We start from the raw sequence: 15,690 nt of genomic DNA, 5'->3' as shown, positions 1-15,690 counted from the left end.
GAGAACATCCTCATGTGCTGACTCATCGGGTGTGGCTCCCTAGGCCTGGTCTTCATGTGCTGACTCATTGGGTGTGGCAGGGTGTGGCAGGCGGGCTGAACCTGGTGGGCGTGGCTTCAGAAGCTCAGCTATATAAGCTGCTGCATCCTTAAGGCCGGTGCTTCGCGTTAGTGTGCACTTGCGTGCAACGTGATGCTCACCGCCGCTTGGACCAGTTTAATTACCTTCAAAACCAGGTGTTCTTGTGCTTACTTACCTCCAGGAAACCGGTGCTTCATCACTTCATCTGCAGACCCATCTCCTGACATCCAGTGATCTTGATCCCGATGCCGCAGCACCACACTCCGCATCCACGAATTCGGACCCTGTGAAGAAGAAGAAAGACAAGGTTAGAACATCCATCCTAGGGCTGCGCCACATTTGAACCCTGCGTGCCCCTAATTAACAATTTACCAGCTACTGTACCGCTGCAGCTTCGTTGTTCATTTTCTCTGGCTGTCGCCACGAGCTCCGCAGCTTCTGCCCGGCCGGCAAACTAAACCTGCAAGGGAAGAAAACAAAAGAGCAAACATCAAAAGTAGAATGGACAGCAATACAAGACAACAAACTTTACAATACAACAAAAACAGATGAGGAAAGACAAAGGCAAACAGGAACAATTACCTGAAGTATAGTGGCTTATTCGCAGCAGGACTAGACTACCATGTGCAAAGGACCAGTGAAGGAACTCGGTCCAGATCATACAAGCGCTCCTGCCAGAAGCAGCAGGACGGAGTGCTTGCCAAAACTAATCAACAGGTTAGCTTTACAGGGACAGCGCATCCCACGGGTACCAAGGTTTGGGAGAAGGGGTCTGGAAGGGGGATCAGGCTCACAAGCTGGCATACTCGAGCCCCCTTTTCTACATGCAGGAGCAGTCCCAAGCAGCATTACCTATTACCACCAGTCACCACAGAAGCGTAGAGGGCGACGTCAGACCTGAGCGACCTCACACCCGGGAGTGCTGCAACCGTGCCCCAATGCCTCCGCAGAGACCAGGTGAGCGTAACAGAATGCAAAGCCTATTTGAATCTCTGCCTGGGCATTATGGAAACTTCTGAAACGGACCAGTTTTCCCGATTACTGGGAGAGTTGTGGGCTGAAGTTCATGCCTCAAGACAGGAAACCAATGCCCTAAGGAGGGATCTAATTGTGAACCAGGAGTGGACAGATGAACTAGCAAGGCAAATACACCAGGCATAGGCAGGCCAGGTTCCACTGCCAAAGTATGCCCCTCCTGCCGCGCCTCCACAGCCCACGCCTGTACAGGTGGTTCTTCCAGGGGGGTCACCTGACCCCACCAGAACGCTTCACAGGCGATCCAAATAAGTACGCCACCTTTATGAATCAATGTTGCCTACATTTCTTGTGCAGACACGGGGCATTCCCAAACGATCAAGCGAGAATGGCATTTGTACTCTCATATTTGGGAGGTAGTGCATCGGACTGGTCAATATCCTTGGTAAACCAGGATGATCCTTTGCTTCAAGACTTCGGAGGTTTCCAGCGTGAAATGGAGAAACTATTTGCATGGCCTACTCAAGGGCGGGCTCTAGACAATTAACTGTTATCATTACGGCAGGTTAATCAAGACCTACAAACATATATTGCTTCCTTCAATCGTCTGATAGCACAAACTAACTGGCCAGAGGAGAAAACAACTACGCTCTTTTACCGAAGCTTGCAAGGGGAACCTAAGGACGTATTAGCCCAAGTAGTAAATCCCCCGGAAAGATGTGCTGAATACATCGACCTGACAGTGCAGCTCGATCACAGATTGCAGGATCGGAAGATGGATCGGGCCAAAGCCGAGGGGCGGTCGGTCTACATGTGATCCCATGAGAATCAAACCACATCACATGATCAGTCTGAGCTAATGCAAATCGGAGGCTTGCGGAGCCCACTCACCAAGGCAGAAAGGGAGAAAAGGAGACAGCAGCAGCTTTGTTTGTACTGTCGTTAGGCAGATCACTATCTTTGAGAATGCCCGATGAAACCACCCAGGAAAGCAGTTGGAGCAACGGACAAGGGTGAAGAAGAACAGGACTCGGGGAAGCTCCAATGCCCGGCAAGTGTAGGGGTCCACTTGTCAAACGGTGAAAAGAAACCTATACAGACCTCACATCTAGTCATCCCTGTGCGCCTGGTAAACCACAAGCAACTGCCGAAAATACATGCCTTGGAGGCATACATTGACAGTGGGGCTGTGGGAAATTGCATGGACCAAGATCTGGCTACCCGGATAGTCCTTCCTCTCCGACAGAAGCCGGTTTCGGAAAACGTCACAGCAGTTGATGGATCACAGCTATCATCTGGCCCAGTGACGCATTACACAGAGAAGGTCATGCTTCTGTGTCAGGATGGTCACCAAGAGGACATCAACTTTGATCTCATCGGCACTCCTCTGTTCCAGATAATATTGGGAATGCCCTGGCTGGAGACCCACAATCCCAGGATTGACTAACGTAAACAAATTCTGACCTTTCCCCAAGACTGTGCCAACACCTGTTATAGCAAGGGGTTCTCATTAAAAGGTCTTAGCAACCCAGGTTCGTCAAAGAAATAAACCACACTGGGCCTCACCAGTTCACTACCACCTGAATACCTGGATTACCAAGATGTCTTTCAAAAAGAGCAAGTGAACACCCTACCTCCGCACTGACCATATGACTGCCAAATTGATCTGGTACCTGGAGCTCAAGTTCCCTGCAGTTGGATTTATGCTCTAACAGAACAGGAAAACCAGCATCTAAAAATCTACCTCGATCAGTATCTAGCAAAAGGCTTTATTTGTCCATCCAAGTCCCTTGCATCCTCGCCCCTCTTTTTGTGCCTAAAAAGGAGGGAGACTTGAGAACTTACATTGACTACAGAGCACTTAACCAGATCACGGTGAAAAATGGTACCCGTTACCGCTAATCCCAAGCTCTTGGATCAAGTCAAAAACACTCAGATATATACAAAACTAGATTTACGAGGGGCCTACCATCTAGTAAGAGTCAAAAAAGGCGATGAGTGGAAGACGGTCTTTCGCACAAAATATGGCCTTTATGAATATCAGGTTATACCCTTTGGACTATGTAATGCCCTGGCGGCGTTTCAAATTTTCATGAATGGCGTTCTCCACGAACGGTTGGACATCTGCGCTATTGTCTATATTGATGACATTCTTATCTATTCGACCACCAAGGAGGACCACGTCAACAATGTCTCGGCAGTTTTGGAGAAACTGCGGAAATACTGGCTATATGCCAAATTGGAGAAATGCTTCTTTCATGTGACAGAGATAGAATTCCTCGGCTTTATTCTCACACCACGGGGCGTACGCATGGACACGCGCAAGTTAGACGCTATCCTTAACTGGCCCTCAACGACATCCATAAAGGGAGTACAGAGTGTACTCGGGTTCGCCAACTTTTATCACTGGTTCATTCCTGGGTTCTCCCAGATCATCCACCCAATCAGCTTCATACTACGGAAAAATAAACAATTTAATTGGTCCGCAGAGGCAGAGAAAGCCTTTGAGGAGATAAAACAAGCAATTACCATAGCACCAATTCTACGGCATCCTCGACCAGAACTACCATAGGTGGTCGAAACTCATGCTTTCAACATAGCAATGGGAGCATCCTGTCACAACGAGACCCTGAAAAAGGTCAGTTGCATCCCGTGGCATTCTGGTCTCGCAAGTTTTCAGCCCCTGAATTGAAGTATGCAATCACTGATAAAGAACTGCTAGTAATTAAGGCAGCGTTCAAATCCTGGAGACTTTATCTTCTTGGAGCTAGACATGCAGTAACCGTTGTCACGGATCATTGCAAACTACAATATCTGAAGACCGCTAAAGCACAAACATCATGCCAACTCCACTGGGCTCTCTTCTTTGCGGAATATGACTTCGTCATCACCTATAGACCCGGAGTATGCAATGGAAAAGCGGACGCCCTGTCTTGCATGAGTGAGGGAGAAGCTTTCACTACACCAGACCCAGTGGCCATCATCCCTGAAGGACGAATCCAAGGCATGATTGCCGCAGCCACCACTCTAGACAACTTAAAATCTGACCTGCAACACTTGATGAGTTCACCAGCGCAACAATAATGGCTAGGGAAGGGAAATGGTGAACGATCGTGGACAACCTACCATACTACCAAGGACGATTGTACATCCCGGATAAGAAATTACAGAATCAAATTATTGCAAACTATTATGATTCATTAGTAGAAGGGCATCCGGGAATAGCCAAAACCCATGCTAAAATAACAAAAAAATACTGGTGGCCAAATTGGCGAAAGGACATTGTCCAATTCATCGCATCCTGTGTTACCTGTACACAACACAAGTCACAAAAACAAAGTCCCACAGGTCTGCTACGTCCTTTAGAAGTACCCCAGCACCTTGGCATATGCTATCAATGGATTTTATTCCAGACCTTCCCTCCTGAAATGGATACAATACCATCTTAGTCATCATAGATCTGTTTTCCAAAATGGTCCAACTATTCCCCTTTCTGGTCTCCCAACTGCTTCTACTCTGGCTATCATGTTTTTTTAACAGATTGTCCGGCTACACGTGTTCCCATCAATATTGATATCAGACCGAGGAACTCAGTTTATCTCTGCATTCTGGAAAAGGTGTTATAAAATTGCCAAAATCGACCTCCGGTTATCTACAAGCCATTACCAACAAACCGATGGCTAGACCCAACAGACTAACCATACCCTCGAGCAATACATAAGGTGTATGCTGCAACAAACCGAGGATACCTGGAAGGACATACTTTGGTTAGCAGAATACGCATATAACAACTCCATTCACACCAGTACGGGACAAATCCTTTTCTACATAGTGTACAGTCGACATCCACGGACATCTGTTTTCGACCCATTCGAATAATTAGAAATGACCACTCTAATGACCTTACACAAAACCATCACCCAGGTTTTTAAGGAAGCAGCAGAGCATGCCAGAGCCAAAGAGAAACAGAAGCAGTTTGCGGATCGACACCGAAGGGAAGCTCACAACTACCAAGTCGGAAACAAGGTTAGCATCCAAAAGGACCAACAGCGTTACATCCCAGATATTTTGGACCCTACACTATCAGAGCTGTGATCAACCCTGCGGTCATGAAATTAGAATTACCAGCCCACATGTCTCCCTCCTAAAACCATTGAGACCAGGTACGCCGATCAATACTCCACCAGATCCCAAAATAGTTGGAGGAGAACCAGAATATGAAGTTAAAAGGATCCTAGACTCTAGGATGGTCTGGTCCAAGTTATACTACCTTATAGACTGGAAAGGTTATGGATCCCAAGATCGTACCTGGGAACCCAGTGAGAGTGTCCATGATCCACGATTAATCAGGCAGTTCCACTGTAATAACCCCACTAAACCAGGGCCAGGGGGAAACCACCCATGAGAGGGGCATTGAGGGGGAGTGCTGTCATGGCCACAGGCCCCAGACCACAAAAAGCACACCATCTAGTGATGGGGGAAATGGGTAATTTGACTCACCTATGTCCCTTTGGGACCTATAAACACAGGGGACCGGGCTGGATTCAATCCTGGCACCTTTGGCGCCAGGCTCATATAGAGATGTGAGCAGGAGCACTTTATTTCAGTGCAGGAGTGCTTTCACTTTATTTCAGTGATAGGAATGCTTTTATTTTACAAGAACATTCCAGGAGCTGAAAGCCTTTATATAAGAGAACAGCCTCATGTGCTGACTCATCGGGTGTGGCAGGGTGTGGCAGGCAGGCTGAACCTGGTGGGCGTGGCTTCAGAAGCTCAGCTATATAGGCTGCTCCATCCTTCAGGCCGGTGCTTCGCGTTACTGTGCACTAGCGTGCAACGTGACTCTCACTGCCGCTTGGACCAGTTTACTTACCTTTGAAAGCCGTCCTTCTCCTGCATACTCACCTCCAGGAAACCAGTGCTTCATCGCTTCATCTGCAGGCTCATGTCCTGACATCCAGTGATCTTGATCCTGACGCCGCAGCACTGCACTCCACATCCACAAACTCAGACCCTGTGAAGAAGAAGAAAGACAAGGTTAGAACATCCGTCCTAAGGCCGTGCCGCATTTGAACCACGTGCACCCCTAGTTTACAACTTACCAACTACTGTATCGCAGCAGCTTGGTTCCTCATTCCCTCCAGCTGTCGCCTTGAGCTCCGCAGCTTCTGCCGGGCTGGCAAAATCACCTGTAAGGGAAGAAAGCAAAAGAGAAAACATCAAAAGTGGAACGGACAGTAATACAAGACAACAAACTTTACAATACAACAGAAACAGATGAGGAAAGACAAAGGCAAAGAGGAACACTTACCTGAAGTATAGTGGCTTAGTCGCAGCAGGACTGGACTACCACGTGCAAAGGACCAGTAAAGGAACTCAGTCCAGATCATACAAGCGCCCCTGACAGAAGCAGCAGGACAGAGTGCTCACCAAAACTAATCAACAGGTGAGCTTTCCAGGGACAGCGCATCCCACGGGTGCCACGGTTTGGGAGAAAGGATCTGGAAGGGGATCAGGCACACAAGCTGGCATACTCACGCCCCCTATTCTCCACACAGGAGCATTCCAGAGCAGCATCACCTATTACCACCAGTCACCACATAAGCGCAGAGGGCAAAGTCGGACCCGAGTGACCTCTCCCCCGGGAGGGCTGCAATCGTGCTCCAATGCCACTGCAGAGACCAGGTGAGCGTAACAAGATCATTCTCCACTAGTGTGGATAAGCCAACGAAAGGACTCTAAACCTCAAGTCATGCAATGGTTCCTAGACCTACAACCCTACTGTTTCACTGTGGAACACCGAAATGATAAAGACGAGGGGAACGTCAATTTCCTTTCTCGGTTTCCATGTGAAACAGATGCAGCTACATCGCATATGGGAAGGGCATGTGAGAAACCAGAAGGTGTCTCACCCACTACTCTCCAGGGATCAGTCATCCAGATGGCCAGGACATGGCCATCGCTTTTGGATTGAGTTCCTTGGGGTGAACCAGTGAGGCAGGCTCTCTTGGGTGAGGGGTCTTCGGGGAGTTTGATTGAGATACTGGATGGTGAGATGCGGTATCCCCTTCTCTTTAAAACCTTTACCTCATCTTACCAAGTAGGATATTTAGCAACCCTACCCCCCCACCTCTTTACAACATGAACACTTTCTCACAGAAAGCCTGCTATGAAAGAAAACTGACTAACACCCGAGCGGTATATCTGACATGTCCCAATACAATAGTCAGGCAATGTCAGGCAATTACTAACCATCACACACACCTGACTTCCATTAAACTTCCCCACATGGATAAAAGGCAGAGCACGAGAGCAAAATCTGAGTGTGGCAAAACACACGAGAAAACAGGAGTTCCAAGATGGCATTTTAACTAGAGAAGAAAGACAGCAAAGCAGAAATGGATTGCAAGGAGGGAGGTTCCCTTGACCTTTTCGACAAGGAACCATTGCTTTCATGAGCCCTCGAGATTGGAAAATGTAAGACCATGAAAACAGGCTGAAGAATCCTCATTGTGTGTCAGAGATTCCCAGGGCCCTCCCGTGTTAATAATCAAGGCGGGGAGAATCAGCAGCCGCTGTGGTACTGTCCTTGGCTCGAAAAACAAAGCAGCGTCAGTGAAATTAACTCAGCTAGTGAGTTGGGGAGACCAATACAATACCGGTCTGTGTTGAAGCCAAGGTTGCAAGAGCAGCAACATTGTATGGCAAGCGCTGGAATGAACATTGTTTGAAATACATGTGATAAAAGACGCAAGTAAAGTTAAACTGCTGATGAGTGATTGAACTTTGAAACCAAGATATGATATAGAGAATTGTGAATCAAAGTGGTCCTGCGACGGGTCAAGCTAAATCCTGCGCACAGTCCAAAGTCTTTGATGTTTATACAGTAAAGAACGTTTGTGGCAAAGTAGATAACGTTGGTCCGGTCCCAGGCAGAGGTGCATTAATTTGAATCTTTGTATTAAAGTGGGTATGAACCCGGTGGAGGGGGACCCAGAGGGAAGTGAAAATCACCTGAGAAGTTTCTGTGTTAAAGTGGGTCAAGCCCATCCCAGGGGTACCCGGGGTGGACGGAAAATCAACTAAGAATGTGTACATGCTTAATCCTAAGAAGAAAGGAAGTTCAATGTTTGTCATGTTGCATCAGGCCACCCGAAAAAGAGACTTTTAATGGCAAAGAGACTTTGGCACAGAAGGCTATCATGTTGAAGTTTTGAACTGTACCCTCGTACTAGAGACGACAGAGACTGTGCTAAGCTCTAGTGTGCTGCCTTGTCCCGTGCTGAAAACGTGGCAAAGAGAAGCCAGCAGCTTGAATATCCTGACATATCATTTTTTGAACAGTTTTCCTTTGCATAACATTGTTTCTCACACTATTTTTATTTAGAAGTAAGGATTGGCAATAGGTTTACTAGTATAGGCCCTTTTATTTTGACAAGACACCACTAGGACTGCATTATTATTATTTGATGGTCGTAGCTTGCTCCCATCTTTAGATTTAGGATTAGATAGGTGTTTTTCAAACCCAGTCAAAGTTCAATAAACACCTTAGAACTGTGATCACTTGTGTCTGTCTTACTGTTTGATGCCACGCCTTCCTTACGCCACATTGTTTTAAATATTGTGTAGTTCCTTTGCACTTAATTTCTTTGCCATATCTAGCAGAGAGGTATCTTCTGCAGCAGAGCTTAGAAGGTGTGTTCGAAAATGGAGGCATTCTTCAACAAATGTGTCTTCCTCCAAGTCATTGTAGTTGCACTTTCTTATACTATTGATGGGTCCCTTTTGTCAAATCGACAAGGACATTCAATTTCCCCTAGAAGGTATTGTATGCAGCTTTCCTTCACTCCAATTCGCCAATAAAGCAGTCACATATCACAGAAAATGTATTCCCCTTGCAATCAATAGGAGTAATAGGTCTAGAAAAACACATTGAACTAAAGAGGTAGTTATATAACTACTTTAAACCATATCAACTTGCCTTTCTCCAATGAAATAGTGTATGATGGTACAAACAAATAAAATCAAACCAAACTGCAATAAGGTTGGAAAGTGAAAATTGATTCACAGAAACCTTACCCCTAGCATAACTCCTCACAACGATACGAATGTTCTTCCCAAATCTGCACTTGGAAAACATTCAGTGCCAGCCTCCTAAAAAACTGCTTGTTCGATGTCTGCAAATAAAAATCCAGAGATCTCGATTATTGCCATCTTAGTTCAATTACAATATAGTCTTCATTTTACAGCATCCAAACTGGTGGATATATTTTAATGATCTATGATTTGGGATTCAACACAAAAGTGAGAGAAACATCTATAGCTGTCAGTCTTTTCTACCACATCTGGATAAAGAGGTCAAAGAGGGGTGAGGAGAGAAGCAGATGATTTTATTTTTTATTTTTGTGGGTGAGTTTTGAATGGTGTACTGTATGGTTATATTCCAGGTAGTATTTGAGGTGGGTAACATAGGGGCCGATTCATGGAACAAACGTGCGCCGAAAATCCCAGCGCAAGAAGGCGCAAGGAGGCGCAAGCGTGAGAAAGCAAGTGCACTAGCACGTGTGCGATTCATGGAAGGCGCTGCGCTACTTTCCCACTGGTTCTGCGCCAAATCCGTGCATGGCGCATGCTGGTGCACACGTCTCCAAACAGCGTGGGCAAAGCGCACAGCGAAAGCGCACATAGTGCAGCGCACACAACAAAAGTAGGCGGAACAGGGGGCGTAACACGCGGAATGGGGAATAACGCGTGAAAAAGAAGGCGTAACTGGGGAAGTACTGCTGGGAAGTACACGGAACGCCCACACACACGCGAACCACACGTATTCATGGAATCGAATAGGGCAAAACCGCGCACGGGCAAAGACACACACAGGCCTAAACACCTCCGCCACACGAAGGCAGGCTCTAACGTCCCTGCACATCAAAAGTGTGCACAAATAAAAAGCATGTATATACTGAGTGGGGTACGTGTATTACTGGGGTTCGTGGGTAGTTTCACACGCGATTGGGCCTGTGCGAGTGGGGTATGTGTACTACTGGTGTTCGTGGGTAGTTTCACAAGCGATTGGCCCTGTGCGAGTGGGGTACGTGTATTCCTGGGGTTCGCCGGAAGTTTTACATGTGAAAGGGCAACGCCCGTGCGCGATACGTCACAGATGCGCTTACACGCTAGGGGCCTTTGGTCCAATGAAATCACGTACGTGTGCTGATGCGCTTACGCGTTAAGGGCCTTTCCTCGGATTTCACACTGACATGCACTTTTTTCACATGCCAATTCACTCTGTATCAAGCTGGCCACGCGTACACACACAGAAGGCCACGCTTCTGCCCTGAAGGCCATTTTCCTGCCCCCAGAGCCCCGAGCACGGTCCCACCTGCCATCTGCTGCTGCCTGACTGCCTGCTGTCCACATGCCCTGCTATTTGGTGCCTGCATGTCAGCTAGGGTTCCAGTTGCTGTGTCCACCCCTGCTGGAACAGAAGACTCCCGACTGGGATACCATCGCTCAACAGCCCAGCCCCAGGACCCAGTTGCCCACCCACGCCTGCCTCAGGGGTCGCCATGTCGGGGCAAACACCATCTGAGACCACTGGCGACCCCCAGCCAGAGAGGCAGAGGGCCACCAGCTTCAGTGTGAAGGAAGTTGGTATCCTGATGGAGCATGTACTGGGGCATTATGATGCCCTCTTCGGAACATCACGCGCCAACAAGGAAGGACGGGAGAGGATCTGGGACGACGTAGTGGTTGCCATCAATGAGGAGGGGGTGGCAACCCGCGACATCAAGTACGTCAAGAAGCGCTGGGAGGACTTCAGGTCCAGGACCCTCCACAAGGCCCGACGCCTCGCGGAGGGGGGCCGGGTCAGCATGAGTGACATCCAGATGAGGGTCCTGGAACACGTATGCCCAGCGCTCCACACCCAGATCCTTCAGAGGAAGACCTGTCTGGAGTTGAGCAGTAAGTGGCCAAGCATTGGTGTGCGAGACAGGGCATGTTGCAGTGTGCTGGTAGTCTGATACTTGCCTGTATGTGTGAAATGGGCCATGTATGGATGTGTTTGTGCAGGGACATCATGGTCATGCATGTGAGACCAGTAATGTGCAAACCACATGGTTGGTGCATGAATACCAATGCTACATGGGGAGCTGTATGGCAAATGCACACATGAAAGCATGCCAGTGTCTGTTCTTGCACATGGTGGGAGTGTGAGGGATGGGTGCTGCTATCATGTACATGTATGGTGCACATGTGTGTGTGTCTTAGAAGTGTGTCTGTGACTTCGATACGCCATGGATTCATGACACATGTCCGTGATGATGTGTAGATTCACTCATGCAGTGCGGTCACCATTGTGTGCACTGTGTCTATCCACTGTGTCTGTAGTGTACAAGGCATGATGCATGACCCTCCGGTGATGTGTGTGCATGGGTTCAGTGTGAGCCAGGATGCATGTGAGTTTGAAGGCAACATTTTGATTAATAGAGGCCCTTGTACATGGATGCTGATGTTGATTGCAGGCGTTCATGCATGTGTGTTGCGTGCATTCACCCATGTGTTGTGGAGGGACAGGATGGAAGTGACGTTAGACACTGCCACTCATATGTTATTGCTTCCTGTCTAGGGGAATATTGTACTGTACCCTGATGCTTGTGTTCTATGTCTCCCTCTGCGCAGCGTCAAGTGAAGAAGAGGGCGGAGATGGCGCTGTGGAGCCAAGCGGCGGGGATGCCTCCACTGGGCGGCGATGCTTCTGCCACTACGGCTGTGGCGGAAGGGCCGGGTGAGCCCCCACAGGTGCTTGCAATGGCGGAAGACGGTACGGAGACATCCAGGTTGGTGGTCTCCACAGAGGAGGAGGAGCCTGCCAGTGAGCAGCACATGGGGCCTGGTGGGGGTAGTACCACTGGTGCAAGTGGTGCAGTCCAGGGCAGGAGGCAGCACAGGTCACCGCGTAGGGGCCTGTGCATGTCCATGTCCTTGACCCTGTGACTGCACCACCATGCACCAGCAGGGAGGCCCCGTCCGCAGGTAGGGGAGAGTGCCATGTCATCTGCCTCTCCACTGCCTGCGGACGAGGGGTCCCATGAACGTATGGGCTCCATCCTGATTGGTGTCGTGTTGCGCACGCGTGACATTCGTGATGACGTGCGTTCTTCCTGGGCAGAGAATGCACACCATCACGAAGAGCAGCGTCACGACGTGGCACTGTTGGGAGGGGCCCTGGTTGGTGGTTCCTACATGTGACGCGCACTCTGGCGGACCTCTCCTCCTCTGTGGAGACTATGCGCCAGTCGTTCTCCCTGCTGTCTTCCGGCCCAGATTCCACCAGGGCCCCCTGTGGACCTGGCCTGACCAACACAGCCAGCTTGGTGGAGATCCCATCCCTGCCACAGTCGGGCGTCGGCGGTCCAGCAGGGGTGGACACCACAACTGGAGACCAGCTGATGGAGGATGTGCAGGCATCATCGGACAGGGCACATGGACAGCAGCAGCAGCAGGAGCAGGCTCTAGGGGGGAGCAATGATGGCTCGGGCCATCGACATCAGGGGGCAGGCATCGGCCAGAGGGCAGGAGGACCCTGGAATGGATGTGTCTTCTGTGTGGCTGCAGTTGGGCCAGCGCATAGATGCGGAGCGGCGGCGGGCGGAAGAGGTGCGGCTCACCATGGTCAGGGCGGAGTTCTCCATGCGTCGGGCGTTGAGGTGGGCAGAGTGCCTCGAGGCGACTCGCAGGGAGTTGGAACAGGCCATGAGTGCCTCCCTGCGAGACCTCGGGGCCAGGGCAGAGGCCCACCTCCGGGACATCGACTTGGAGTTCGATGATGCCCTGGCCCGGGACACCACAGAGTGAGCCGCAGGACTTGCCCGCAGCCCTTGTATATAGTTAGATAGTGTTAGTTTTCCTTTCCTTTTTTATTTTGGTTGCGCTTGGACAATGCACCACGTTTTTGTATACAGTTTTTTATTAGGTAGTATTTTTGGTAGGTTTCATTTCATCAGTTGGGCTCATGGACCCTGGATTGTTCATTTGTACATAGTTCACCATTGGATTATTCTCATTTTTTTTATTTTCACCATGGAGCAATGGATTTCACTTTCTTTTTTCCCTTGGATTTGCTTTGTTGGACTGTGACTTTGGACACCATTTCTTTTGGATTTCTTTGGATTATGATTTCTTATTTTTTATTCTTTTACGGACATGCAGCATTTCTTTAATTATTCCCATTGTTGTGTGTTTTCTTTTAATTACATTCATGTTGTGTTTAATACATTTTTTTCTACATACTTCGATGTGTGGTATTATCTCATTGGTTTCATGCATGTCATGATATGGGTTTTCACATTCACTTGCACCCATTGTGTGTGTGTGATGGACATGTGTTCATTTACATACTTGCCTTTGGGGTTGTATCATGTAATTGCCTTTTCTATGTGGGTGGATGCAATACTTGGTTGGGTCATTGGGCTGGGGAGGCTGGCCATAAGGGCCATGATTGAGGATCGTCATGATGTGGGGGCAGGGGGACATGAGTGGGACATGAGTGGGGGCCTGCTGGCAGGTGCCCCGCACTGCTACGGGGTGGGGGTGCAGGGGGACATGAGTGGGGGCCTGCTGGCAGGTGCCCCGCATTGCTGGTGTGTGGGGGTGCAGGGGGACATGAGTGGGGGCCTGCTGGCAGGTGCCCCGCAGTGCTGGGGGGTGGGGGTGCAGGGAGACATGAGTGGGACATGAGTGGGGGCCTGCTGGCAGGTGCCCCGCACTGCTGGGGGTGCAGGGGGACATGAGTGGGGGCCTGCTGGCAGGTGCCCCGCACTGCTGGGGGGTGGGGGTGCAGGGGGACATGAGTGGGGGCCTGCTGGCAGGTGCCCCGCAGTGCTGGGGGGTGGGGGTGCAGGGAGACATGAGTGGGACATGAGTGAGGGCCTGCTGGCAGGTGCCCCGCACTGCTGGGGGTGCAGGGGGACATGAGTGGGGGCCTGCTGGCAGGTGCCCCGCACTGCTGGGGGGTGGGGGTGCAGGGGGACATGAGTGGGGGCCTGCTGGCAGGTGCCCCGCAGTGCTGGGGGGTGGGGGTGCAGGGAGACATGAGTGGGACATGAGTGGGGGCCTGCTGGCAGGTGCCCTGCACTGCTGGGGGGTGGGGGTGCAGGGGTGCAGGGGGACATGAGTGGGGGCCTGCTGGCAGGTGCCCCGCACTGCTGGGGGGTGGGGGTGCAGGGGGACATGAGTGGGACATGAGTGAGGGCCTGCTGGCAGGTGCCCCGCACTGCTGGGGGTTGGGGGTGCAGGTTGACATGAGTGGGGGTCTGCTGGCAGGTGCCCCGCACTGCTGGGAGGTGGGGGTGCAGGGGGACATGGGTTGGTGATCAGTAGTCCAAGCTGACATGTGGCTTGGCTGGGGGGCATGCCCATGGTGGATGGGCTGCCTGCGGGACATGACCAGGGGTGCAGGGTAGTCCCCTGTGGTGTGGCCTGCCTGCAGGGGGCGTGGAGGGTGTAGAGGGAACACCTGGGAGGACCCACACTGCCAATTCACGTGTAGGACTCCCCACGCACCCCCGAAATACACGTACCCTGCTCATATCGCGTGTGAGACTTCACGCTAACCCCAGTAATACACGTTCCCGACTCGCACAGGCCCTTTCGCATGTGAAACTTCCCGCGCCCACCCGAAATACACATACCCCACTCGCACAGGGCCAATCACGTGTGAAACTTCCCGCGAACCCCAGTAATACATGTACCCCACTCGCACAGGCCCTTTCACGTGTGAAACTTCCCACGAACCCCAGTAATACACGTACCCCACTTGCACAGGGCCAATCGTGTGTGAAACTTCCTGAGAACCCCAGTAATACACGTACCCCACTCGCACAGGCCCTTTCGCGTGTGAAGCTTCCCGCGAACCCCAGTAATACACGTACCCCCCTCGCACAGGCCCTTTCGCATGTGAAACTTCCCGCGAACCCAAGTAATACATGTACCCCTCTCGCACAGGCCCTTTCGCGTGTGAAACTTCCTGCGCATCCCCGAAATACACGTACCCCACTCGCACAGGGCCAATGGTGTGTAAAACTTCCCGCGAACCCCAGTAATACACGTACCCCACTCGCACAGGGCCAATCGCGTGTGAAACTTCCCGTGAACCTCAGTAATACACGTTCCACACTCGCACAGGTCCAATCGCGTGTGAAACTTTCCGTGAACCCCAGTAATACACGTACCCCACTCGCACAGGCCCTTTCGCGTGTGAAACTTCCCACGAACCCCAGTAATACACGTACCCCACTCGCACAGGCCCTTTCACGTGTGAAGCTTCCCGCGAACCCCAGTAATACACGTACCCCACTCGCACAGATCCAATCGCGTGTGAAACTTCCCGCGAACCCCAGTAATACACGTTCCCCGCTTGCCGTGCTGGTACAGGGTTAGTGCAGCCCTTTGCGCTGGATTGGGGATTTTGATGGCTTTTCCCTGCACGAGGGGCCTTCTTGGGGGCGTAACTGGTGCTGCTGCAGGGTCGCTGCGCCACTGTGCGCCACGGCTGGTTTTGGTAGCTACAATCCATGAATACGCTGTGCGCGGAAATGGATTTTAGCGCACGTGGCTGGCACAGAGATTCGCACG

The sequence above is a fragment of the Ambystoma mexicanum genome, chromosome 4p (assembly GCF_040938575.1).
Source record: "Ambystoma mexicanum isolate Mex_15411 chromosome 4p, UKY_AmexF1_1, whole genome shotgun sequence".
Lineage (NCBI taxonomy): Eukaryota > Metazoa > Chordata > Amphibia > Caudata > Ambystomatidae > Ambystoma > Ambystoma mexicanum.
The sequence above is the reverse complement of the archived record's forward strand: the minus strand, read 5'-3'. Positions refer to the sequence as shown.